The sequence below is a fragment of the Eptatretus burgeri genome, chromosome 12 (genome assembly GCF_056783735.1).
Source record: "Eptatretus burgeri isolate ZD-2024b chromosome 12, Ebu_testis_v1, whole genome shotgun sequence".
NCBI lineage: Eukaryota > Metazoa > Chordata > Myxini > Myxiniformes > Myxinidae > Eptatretus > Eptatretus burgeri.
In genome coordinates this window covers 21,094,372-21,106,638 of record NC_140972.1, presented here as the reverse complement: position 1 = coordinate 21,106,638, position 12,267 = coordinate 21,094,372, and the positions used below count along the sequence as shown (strand labels likewise).

Genomic DNA, 12,267 nt, shown 5'->3' with positions numbered 1-12,267 from the left:
TTCAGTTGAATATGTTGAAGAGTATGGGATAAAAGTCTAAAAAAACACAGGTGGGATGGATAGACAGAGAACAAGCCAGTAGGCGGACATGGGTAGTCGACTACCCAATAGAACTTGACGCTATGGGCCCGTTTGATGGGGAATGACCTGAGGATTAAGCACAAGAAAATTCATGATTCAAGCTTCAAGGGTTAATGCTGCAGATTGTTTTTTCGTTAATATACCCCCACATTTAGAGGTTTTTTGGCCATTGCTAGGCAACGGAGGGGTCCATAGCAACGGTTCTTTCTCACACATAACTAGGACATACCATGAACCTACCATACCAGTTTCATGTATATCTGACTCATAGTCTCTGAGATATAACGAATTTGTTTTTTTTATTGTTTTTGACCAGGGTTCATTCAGTCTATCTTTTCTTTACAGTTTTCATAGGATCCGGCTGGAAATTTTTGACAAAGAGGTTGATTATAGTGTGCATAAAAGCCTGGAAGCCGATTTTTGATTTTCGAAAAATAAATTTTTTATGATTTTTCAAAAATTTCAAAGTCCCGTTGCTAGGCAACGGGTGGTTGCTGAGCAACGAAACTCAAACGCGCACACTCCCAGCCCATATGGCACCTGCTCGCCAAGTTTCATCGAAATCGGTTTGTGCTGTGGAGCCTCACATTGCAGACGCGCGCGCGCGCGCACACACACACACACACACACACACACACACACACACACACACACACACACACACACACACACACACACACACACACACACAAAAACCCCAACAATAAGGGTAGAAACAAAAATCTCAAAAAAAAAAATTTTGAGATTTTTTTTTTTCGACTCGATCGACTACCCAATAAACCTCTACTGCCCTCCGGTGAAAGTGGAAGAAATGTTCAAGACCAGGGACACTATCCCAATAACTTTTTAAAATGGCAGGACTGCGTCAATCGGACAGGTGCACATTCTGCAAGGTCGAAACAGAAAGCACGAGTCACCTCCTCTTGGTATGTAAAAAAACAAAAATAGGGGCAATACCCCTGGGTGTACATCTGGTACTGGCTTGATAAGAAAACCAGGGAACCACTGGTGGGCGTGGATGACCCACAAAATATATAATGGAGAAGAAAGTAAATCCGTATGGATTGTTTTTCACGTCGTGGACAAACTTTGGCACATCACGGGTGATGAAGGTTGTGGTGAAGTGCAGTTTCAGAGAAGAAATTGAAAGTGTTTGTGGATGGAGGGACGTTGTTTGAAAATATTGTTTGAAATGAAACGTTTTTAGGTGGTGAAAATAAATAAATAATGAAACCCCTTCTGTCCATCAATTGTGTTCCACCTCAACTGTGATTCGTGCAGGTGTGCAGGGTTATTGTAGTTCGGACCTCTTTATAATAATGACTTGATGTTGACGAATGAAGGTTTTCTATGCGAGATTGGAGTTGAACGACGAAGGGGATGAAAGGATGAGGAGGTGATGTTACATTAGGAGAGGTCAAAGGGTGAAGCTTTACTTTGGGAAGCATGAAATGTGGAGATGAAGAAGGATAGGGATCAGGATACTGGATAGATTACTGGATGGATAGATTAACAAGAGGAGGTCCGAGCTTTATTTTATTGCCAGGGGTTTATTTCCAAAACCGAAACAATTTCCACTCACACCAAGTTTGGTCAAAATCCCATCAATAGTTCACAAGTTAGTGCAGTAACAGAATGTTTGGCTAATCGGACCGCTGACCTTTAACCTATTGACCCCATAATCTAATCAGTTTATCTTATCATCATTATACAAACTTGAACCAAGTTTGACTTCGATCCCTTCAGCCGTTCTTAAGTTATCACAGTCATGAAAACCTATCATGGATGGCTGAAAAGCCAGACGGACAACCCAAAAATATCATGGCTCCGGTGACTTCGTCGGCCAAGGGATAAAGTCTAAATGAATCAGCATTCATGACGTCCTGTCCTGAGAGCACAAGAAACGTTTTTACATTCTACATTTTGACAAATATGTTGGCGCATCGTGCCAGTCGTACCAACCACCACCAGGAGACATCCACTGACTTTTTGTTTTTTTAGCGTCGGAACTGTTGTTAAGCTCAATTCTTCTGTTTAAATTCAACTCCACGGAAATTAACGAACACTGCCCGGGCAAATACAGAAATTATATGAATTAAATAAAGTTACGACACTGCCTGGAGAAATCCGGGAATTAAATAAATTAAATTAATTAAATAAAGTTACCAACACCACCTGGAGAAATCCGGAAATTAAATAAATTTAACAAAGTTACCAACACCACCTGGAGAAATCCATAAATTAAATAAATAAAATAAAGTTACCAACACCACCTGGAGAAGTTGGAAACTTTATTGAATTGTTCACCGCTCCTTCCCAATTCCACATCCAGAGGATGCATGACGTCATCACCGAGCGCCGAAGGAAGGGAGTTCTCAGTTTTTGGCTGCTCTTAGAGCACCCTTATTCTGCACATTTCCATTTGTCTGTCTGTCCGCGAAACTTTGGTCAAGCCTCGGGACTAAACCACTCAACCGATTCCAATGAAATTTGGTAGGTAGGACCAATATTTCTGGGAATTGTGTGCTTTCGAATATGGGACGCCGGGCCCTAGCAATGGCATAGCAACGGCATAGCCCTTTAAAGTGGTCCCTTTTAAAAGTGGACCACTTTAAAGCCCTTTAAAGTGGTCCAAAAAAATCGGAAAAAAATCCCCAAAAAAATAAATCGAAAAGAGGCTTAGAGTTCTGTACGCAATCTATCTCGCTCCCGTCATGCCAATTTGCAGCCCTAACAGAAAAATATTTGTAGGAGGAGATAGGTTTTGGGCGAGTACATGTCGTTAATTTCATTTCAGAAACGGTTACTTGCGAATATATCTAAGAGAAAGAGTCTGATTTTGATGCATCTTGGGTGAAATGTGTACAATGTGGCTAGCATGTACACAAAAATGAATGGTTGCTATGCACACCTCCGTTGCTTAGCAACAGCTAATATACTTTATCGTACATCGTACACTTATTGTGCACTGTACAAAAAAATTAATACCTCCGAAACTGGACCTCCGAGGGACCTGTTTTTTTGTGCCCAATAACAATGTCTTACAGCATCATATAAAAAAATAAAATCTTAAGCGAATAGATAAATGGAATTACCAGGGCTGCCATTTGTTAGAGTCTCTTTGGAAACATGCCTGAAATTTCACAAGGCGGGGTTCTGGGCGCAAACTAAGAGGGCTGTGATAATAATATTTATTGTGCTAAATTAATTGATAGCATGTACATGAATATCGGCTCGTCGCGTCGGCCAGCTTTCCATCGAGAGCGAGCAGCCATGTCGCCTACCGCTTGTCTTTCTGTCTGTTTGTCTGTCCAGGCCAGTACTCCGTTAATCTTAGGCCGATTTTGATGAAACTCTGGTGGTAGGTTCATACCATGACCTAGTTGTGCGAGTTTGAGAACCGTTGCTATGGACCCCTCGGTTGCCTAGCAACGGGGCTTTGAAATTTTCAAAAAAAAATTTAAAAAAATAAAAATATCGAAATTCAAAAATCAAACAATGATCGTTTGTGGGCAACACATTCAACCTCCTTGACAAAAAAATTCAGCCTGCTCCCATGAAAACTGTCAAAGAAGACAGACTTTGAATGAACCCTGGTCGAAAAAAACAAAAAAAAACGAAGTTCGTTTTATCCCAGAGACTATGAGTCAGACATACATGAAACTGGTATGGTAGGTTCATGGTATGTCCTAGTTATGTGTGAGAAAGAACCGTTGCTATGGATGCCTTTGTTGGCTAGTAATGGCTGAAAAACGACTAAATTCGACTACCCATGTCCGCCTACCGGCTTGTTTGTTTGTTAGTAACTTTACGGCAAAACGGCTTTAGCAAACACTATCAAATTTAATCCACTGGTGGGCAATGAACCTTGGACGACCCCATTAACTTTTGGGTCCAATTGGATCAAAGCTCAAGGTCAAGGTCATGAAAAGATCAAAATCCTTTTTCGCTCATAACTTCATCAAAAACGATCTGATTTACTTCAAACTAAGCTTATAGTGAACCTTATTCTATTTGTCACTTATAATCCTACCCATTCCTATAGTGAAAAATGCATATTTGTGAAGATCGGTAGGGTCAGAAGTTTTGGGGGTCATGGTCATCGGTCAAAATTACAAATTTTCCATTATATATCAAAAAAGGTTAGGAATATGCGTGTTTACTATGGAAGACATATATCAAGTCCTTTATTGGCTTTCATTTGACACCATGACCTTTGACCTTATGTGGCCTTGAAAGGTCAAAATCATTTTACGGTCATAACTTCGTCAAAAATGGTTTCAAAATGGTATCTGGGACTTCAAACTAAGACTAAAATATTCCTCATAATCAACATTCTGGTTAAGGATGTATCAAATTTAAATTTGATCCCCAAAATAACTTTATGCCTTAAATGGGCGGGATTTGTTGTGACTGGCACCTCTTGTTTTTGTTTTTCTTGTTTGTCCGGGTGATATCTCCGCCATCCTTTGAGTTAGGAAGTTGAAATTTGGGGACAAAAGTGAAGATGTGCTTTGGCAAAAAAGCTTATTCTTATTTATTGATTCATCAATTAATTGATTTATTACTTAATTATTATCGATTTATTACTTATTTTTTTAAATTTACCTTCCGGGCAATATCTCAGGCACCTAATAATATTATTATTTTAATAATGCAATTAATTAATTAATTAATTATTGTACACCGCTCTCTTCCAATTCTGTCTCTATGTGCTGCAGGGTGGCATCGCCGGGCACTGAAGGTGCCCCCACCATGCCGCGCACTGGAGGATTTGTTAATTATTTATTTATTTGGCATGGGGGAAGTGTACTTTGAATGTACCGGTACTTTATTTAATATCCGGATTCCTCTGGGCATATCTGGGTGGTAACTTCATTTTATTTAATTACCAGACTTCTCCAGGTGGTGTTCATTACTTCATATAATTTCTGCAGAATTCAAATTGAAACAGCAGAATTGAACTCAACACCAGTTCTGACTGGTAAAAAAAAAAGAAGTCTCCGGGCGGTGTTTGGTATGACCCCATAGTGCTGTGTGGTTCCTGAACAAAACGAATGTACATCGTGCTTGGAAACTGTAATGTCTCCAGAACTCAGTATTACTCCTACGGGTTCATCACCAAGGTTTATTGTAAACAAAGCCACACTCCTCCCAAACAGGCAATAATCAGAGCAAGCCTCTTCGTTGCCGGCCAATGCCAGCCTGGTGTTGGCTTTGTGGTTTGGTCAGCTGGCTTGGGATCTTCGGCTCCTGAGTTTGAGCCCTGTTAGCTGCTAAATTAACACCAGATGGAGTTGATTCAGCCTGTCATCCTTCTGAGGTTGGCAAAATAAGTGCTGGTGTAATGGTGTCGGAGCACAGCATCAGCGGCACAGCCACACCCCAACAAAATGATAGCTACCTGGCACCCAAGCTGCCAATTTAAAGAAGAAGAGAAGAAGAAGCTGGCCCTTGATGTGCGTCTCACAAGCTCCGCCCCTTCCGGACCTGATGTCACTCAGTGAAGGTTCGAAGCCTCCCTGAAACGAATTAACACCAACCATGGGCGTCGATTGCTTTTGAAAAGTGGGGGGGGGACATTGCATGTCCAGACCACGAAGCCCACTTTGTGCCGGCGTGGACACAGCAAGTCTACCCTGACAAATTCTTGATTTTATAAGCTCGTTGACATGCTGCCTTCTGATCACACAAATCCCTTAAATTAATCTGACCATCTATTTATCAAATGTAAGCAGACAGAGCGAAATTAATTCAACATTAATCATACACATTTCAACGTTTCAAGTGTCATCAAAGAAATACATTTTATAATATATATATATATATATATATATATATATATATATATATGTATATATATATATATATATACACAATTGTTTATCAAGCCTCCTTCTCACGACCCTTCAACTGATTCACTAAACATAAACTGAAAACTCGACTGACATACAAATTGATATTACGTGAGTACGGTCAACTTACCTTAAAACTTGCCAAGAATATGAACCCTCTTGTCTGCCGATCCAGTTAAAAACTTTGTAGCAATGTCTTGGGGTCAAGTGCAGTCAGACGATCTCGGCGAACATGACGGATCATGAGATGGTTGAGGCGTTGCTGGATCATTGTGGAACGTAACCAAGTCTTCATACGTCTGAGTGCGCTGAATGTCCGTTCAGCTTCACATGAACTTGCTGGGGAAACCAGTAGAAGCTTAAGCAAACGTTCTACCTGTGGGAACATTCGACGGACTTCTGGCACCATGTCTACAAATATCTTACGGTAATCCTCAACAGATGAACCACTGAACTGGTTAAGAAAGAAGCCAAGTTCTTGCTCTAGGGAATCCGACAGTTTGGGATATTTGCGGACTATTGGTGGTTTGAATGACCCAGACAGGAGCATTTCACCCAAGTCCCTATACGCCATGAGGTCAGTTGATGTGAAGTACTCGTTCAACTTCTCAGATGCGCTGTCGATGACTTTAAAAAATTCAACTCTGTATACCTTCTCTGCAGAATTGGCAGTGTATTCCTGCGTGCCTCCATCAAGTCTCTTCGGAAGCTTGCGCTTATGAGGGAGGGTCACTGGATCTCGTTGGCACTGCTGGAGCTTCTGTTGTGCTGCTTCGAAAACCTCCTTAAACGTCTGGTCGGTACGGAGAGAATGGAGATTCTGTGCAGTAACCTTTGCAGCAGTAAGCATACCAGAGACGGAATCTTGTGAAACCTGTAGTGCCTTATTGAGGTATTCAAGGGATTGGAGAACGGGCAATGATGCAAACAGACCGAGAACACACTTTCCTGATGAAAGACAGCTTCGAATACCGTTGGCTCGTGATGCCGTGTTCGTACCAAAGTCATCACTTGCTTGTTGAAGGGCATCCAGTACCGCTTCATAGTTAGCCAATATCAATTTCATGGCAGGAGAATGAGTTAACCAACGCGTCGGGCAAATTGGCCTTAGGCGTGTCGGGCAAGGAGTGTCAGCATCGTCAGCATGGATATTCAAGTACAGATGCTTGAATTTTCCAGAGTTGTTGTAGATGTTGTTGAGTACCTGGACATAATCAAGGGCATCTCTTATGAACGGTGCAGTTTGTAGGGTTTTGGATGTAATGAGTTGGGTGACATGAGCTCCACAGTGAACATAATTGGCCAGCGGTTGGAGTTTTTGTAGCTGTTCTTGACAGCCCTTGTACTTTCCGGACATGTTGCTTGCCCCATTGTAAGTCTGTGCTCTAGGGTGTTCAATAGGGCAGTGGTTCTCAACCTTTTGGAGCCGCGATACCCCAAAAAATTTAAGTTGGGGTTCACGACCCCCCTCCTGACTCACACTTGAAACACACTGCAGTGACGTCACAGAGCGCATTAAAAAATCCAGTGTCTGGAGCACATTGGTATGTGCTCACACTCTCACTATGTCTCTTCGAAAGGACCGTTTACAAAACCCCCCCATCCACTTTCTCAACAATCCTCTGGAAGAAGTCTTTTCTTTCAAGCTTCCAGGTCTCACTATCTGCCATGACCTTTAATGGGAAAGTCACATTTCCAACCTCGCCTCAAAAGCCAGTCGCCGACTGGGAATCCTCCGTCGTGCTAAGTCCTTCCTCGGCCCTCTTGAGCTCCTGAGCACTTACAAAGCTTTTGTCCGTAGCCTGATGGAGTACTGCTCTCCCCTCTGGGCTGGTGCTCCTGCCTCCCACCTTTCTCGGCTTCACGCTGTCGAAACCAGGGCATTTAAGATCATCGGCATCTCCCGCAATGAAGCTGAGTCTTTGGGCCTCTCACTCAATCACCGCAGGTTGGTCGGTGGTCTTTCTGTCTTCTACCGACTCCTCTCCAGCCTTGCCCCCCCTGCTCTCTCTGCGATTTGACCCCACCACATTTCCACAGGGCGCTCAAGGTCCGCCAACAACCCCCTTCTGGTAAAACTACCAAAATCACGAATCACTGCTCATCTTCACTCTTTCATTCCTCTTTTTTCCCGCCTTTGGAATAAACTTCCTCACTCTATTCTTTCCCATTCTTCCCCCCAGGCTTTCAAAACAGCTGTTCACCACCACCTCTTATCTTCCCCCATCCAAATCCTCGATCTTTTCTACCCCCGATAATCCACCCAAGCCCACTTCCTTCATTTCTCCTGCTTTCCTTCCTGAAAGTCCCTGAAATGTCCATCTTCTCTTCGCCATGTTCCCCATCCCATCCCCATCCCTCTCCCTTCCACAGTTCACCTAATGTGTCTGTTCCCCACTGTTTTGTCCCTTCCACTCCCGCCCCTCTTGTCTCATGCCTCCTTGATGTGAGTTGTGTGTTTGCTCTCATACGAGCCTCGACCAAGGTATACAAAAAAAAAAAAAAAAATCCTCGTACATTTTCCCCTCGTAGCTGTATCTTGCAAAAACAAGTAACTGTGCATCACTGGAAACATCCGTTGTTTCGTCAATTTGGAGGAAAAATCTTCCACTTTTCTTCACTCGTTCAATGAGCTGCTCTTTAATGTCGTTGGCCATTTCACCAATGCGCCTCGCCATTGTGTCAGACAATGGAATAGTCTCAAGTGTACAAGCTATTTTTTTCACAATGCATAGCTGTGGTCATTGCAATCGCTGGTGGGTGGATCAGGCTCTCTGCAATAGTATGGGGCTTTTTGGATTGAGCAACCAGGTATTCCACTTCATATGAAGCCAACAGGGCTTTGACAGGGATTGTAGAGTGCTCACATTCAGTCGTCTTTTGGCTCCAGTTCTCCCTCCTTACGACAAAAAAAAATCGAATGGTTTGTCAATGTAGGATGGGTGTTTGGTTTGTAAATGTCTCTTCAATTTCACTGGTTTCAAGCTTTCGTGAGCAAGCACTTCTGAACACAGAACACTCTGTGGATATTCCACTTCATTTTTGGCGAGGCATGTGAATTCGTACTGCAGAAAGTCAGTCTGATATTTCTGACGCTTGTTGGAGGCCAAATCTGCCGCCGGCGCCTTACGTTTTTCAGTTGAACTCGTAACAGTTGGCCCACCTTCACATGTGTCGTCTTGGTCCACATCTTGAGCTGGCAGACGTTTTTTGACAAGCCACCTTGCAGTAGTTAGCTAGTGCTAACATTGACTTTCAACACCCGCCACTGTGCTGCTCACTCACACCAATTTCACTTGCTGCTCAAATCTGTTTCATAATGACTACATTACAACATTGGTATGGGAGATTTAAATGAAAAATCATTTTCAAGAAATATTTATGAATTTCTTTATTATATATTTGTTTATTTGTTTTGACAACCTTCCCGCGATCCCCAGGTTGAGAACCATTGCAATAGGGAGTTGACACCGAATTGGGACATCCTGAAGCATCTTACAAAGTCATACTCCTGTTGTTGACGATACTTGGTAGAGGCCGATGAGATCTTCTTGAACATCAAAGGAATCCGTCACATAGCGCACACACACCGACTCCTGCTCATTACCCTGAATATCTTGCGTTCCATCAGTTATGAGTCTGAACTGAGTGGACATTTCATTCACGTTACTGCAGATATTTCTGAGGATGGCATGACTAATCAACTATAGAATTTCGTTCTGAATTTCTCCACTCGTGAACGTCGTCTTCCTTGACAGCCACGTCTTGAGGTTTACATCATCCTCGGCCCGCAACTGTAAGAGCATTTTGAAATTCCCTTCAGAGGCATACTTCCCACGAATTGCAAAACCTTGTCAGGCTAAATATTGCAGTGAGGTGATAATCTTCAGAAATGCTGACCGTGCAGATCTTTGCTCTTCTAGCAGTTTGCTGCTCAGCTGCACATGGACACCAGGTTGACTTCTGCGACATTTCAGATTTTCAGAGGCAAGCCTGTGTGTGTTTGATCGTTCATGTTGTCTGAATTTTTCTGTAGCCTTTTTCCAGTTCCGAAAGCCCTTTGAGACAAATGCGTCTTCTGCACAGGGGGCAAGTTCAGTAAGTTTTTCATGAGAAGCGTCCGTACAGATGTGACAGAGTACACCGCCGATGCTCTGATCAAAATGATGCCATGGAAAATCTTTGAACCACTGTTGTTGAAACTTCAACTTTCGGTTTGGCAGTATTTGGACTGGGATACAACTGACATCATGAGGTTGAAAAGGCTGATCTGGGAAATTAGGCCGAGTACTCGCACATGCACCCTTTTCTGCTATCTTCTCCTTTGAATCGTCCACCTCTTTCTGGGAACTTGATTGCTCCAGGAGAGTGGTCGGGGATGTGCTACTTGATGCTGTCGCGAAAAACTTTCTGATATCCATATCCTCTATGAAACGAGAAGGGAATTACATCTCAATTGAATAAATTTTGACATGTGAATTATAAGGGTTATTTTTGCGTAACTGCATTTTTATTCGGTCTATCCTTTATCCTTATTATGTCGGTCTATCCTTCGTCTTTGTCCTCGTGCAAACGGAAAATTATTCGGATGATGGCGGAAGAGAAATTCCTTCTAGAACGTTATTTTTCATAGTAAAAATTGCAAGCCGCGGCTAAGCGACAAAGCCTAAGCCTTTTTTAATCGGATTTGAGGTAATCTCATTACTACCCTATAGATACTGTATAAACCGAGAACAGAATTCAAAAATAATTTTCCATTCGTTTGTCCGAACCGCTTTGGTGAATTTTGCATATTTTTCAACAGCTACCTTTTAAAATCTAGAATATAATCCTCATAAATCCGACGACCGAATGATACCTCTTGTTTTGTTGGTCTATACCTCCCCTAAGTCCAAGTCCGATGAAAAAATTATTTACATTAACCGCCGCAAAAACGAGTGAATCAGCGCATTTTATTTTATGTTTCCCAAGTATTCAAAGCTAATTTAGTCGCCAAAATACCCACTTTCCTTCGATATTCACCCGGTTTTCAACGTTGGGATTTAGGCCACTGTTATCAACTGCAAAATATGAAAACAGAATTACAAAATATCTTTCCGTTCGTTCGTGCGAGCCGGTAGAGTAAAACCGCGTTATCCCGCACAAGCTCCACCATCTCAATCAGCATACCAGACCGCGAAATCTTTTATTGGCTTATAACTCTACGGTGCAAAGTCACAAAAATTAAACACACATCATCGTGCAGGTAATAATATCAGGCATCCGGCGATAGAAGTTAGAAAGGTGAAATAAACTATTTTGGTCACTAAAGGGGCCCCGAGCCGTTGCGGCCTAACACTTTCCGAGGCGTGGCGCTCTGGGCCATGAAGCCGCGATTTCTTTAAAGACTCATAAAATGACGATACAAAGTCCGAAAGCGTCCCAACATACCTCAAAATGTCCAGGTCACGTTCACTGTTAGTGGGTGAACAATCCAACACTTGGCGAATTCTGCTTCGCAATGATAGGAAGAGCCGACATCGAAGGATCAAAAAGCGACGTCGCGATCAAAAAAAAAAAAAAAAAAGCGACGTCGCGATCAAAAAAAAAAAAAAAAAAGCGACGTCGCGATCAAAAAAAAAAAAAAAAAGCGACGTCGCTATCAAAAAAAAAAAAAAAAAAGCGATGGACGGATGGCCGGTGGGAGACCATGGCTTGGGAAGCACGGATTCTCAATGTTGAATTTTTTTTTTTTTTGTTTTTTTTGTATACCTTGGTCGAGGCTCGTATGAGAGCTAACACACAACTCACAGCAAGGAGGCATGAGACAAGAGGGGTGGGAGTGGAAGGGACAAAACATTGGGGAACAGACACAGGTGAACTGTGGAAGGGAGAGGGATGGGGATGGGACGGGGAACATGGCGAGGAGAAGATGGACATTACAGGGACTTTCAGGAAGGAAAGCAGGAGAATTGAAGGAAGTGGGCTTGGGTGGATTATCGGGGGTAGAAAAGATCGAGGATTTGGATGGGGGAAGATAAGAGGTGGTGGTGAACAGCTGTTTTGAAAGCCTGGAGGGAAGAATGGGAAAGAATAGAGTGAGGAAGTTTATTCCAAAGGCGGGAAAAAGAGGAATGAAAGAGTGAAGATGAGCAGTGATTCGTGATTTTGGTAGTTTTACCAGAAGGGGGTTGTTGGCGGACCTTGAGCTCCCTGTGGAAATGTGGTTGGGACAAATCGCAGAGAGAGCAGGGGGGCAAGGCTGGAGAGGAGTCGGTAGAAGACAGAAAGACCACCGACCAACCTGCGGTGATTGAGTGAGAGGCCCAAAGACTCAGCTTCATTGCGGGAG

General features: G+C 42.8%; 1 long non-coding RNA gene across 1 annotated transcript in view; it reads right to left on the bottom strand.

The window, feature by feature from the left end:
- LOC147015225 (uncharacterized) overlaps window positions 1-11,481 on the bottom strand; it is a 29,587-nt gene extending 18,106 nt beyond the window's left edge. Inside the window, exon 1 of the long non-coding RNA XR_015050245.1 lies at window positions 11,367-11,481. This is a non-coding gene — a long non-coding RNA (uncharacterized LOC147015225). The remainder of the gene's footprint in view (window positions 1-11,366) is intronic.
- Window positions 11,482-12,267: the final 786 nt, after the last annotated feature.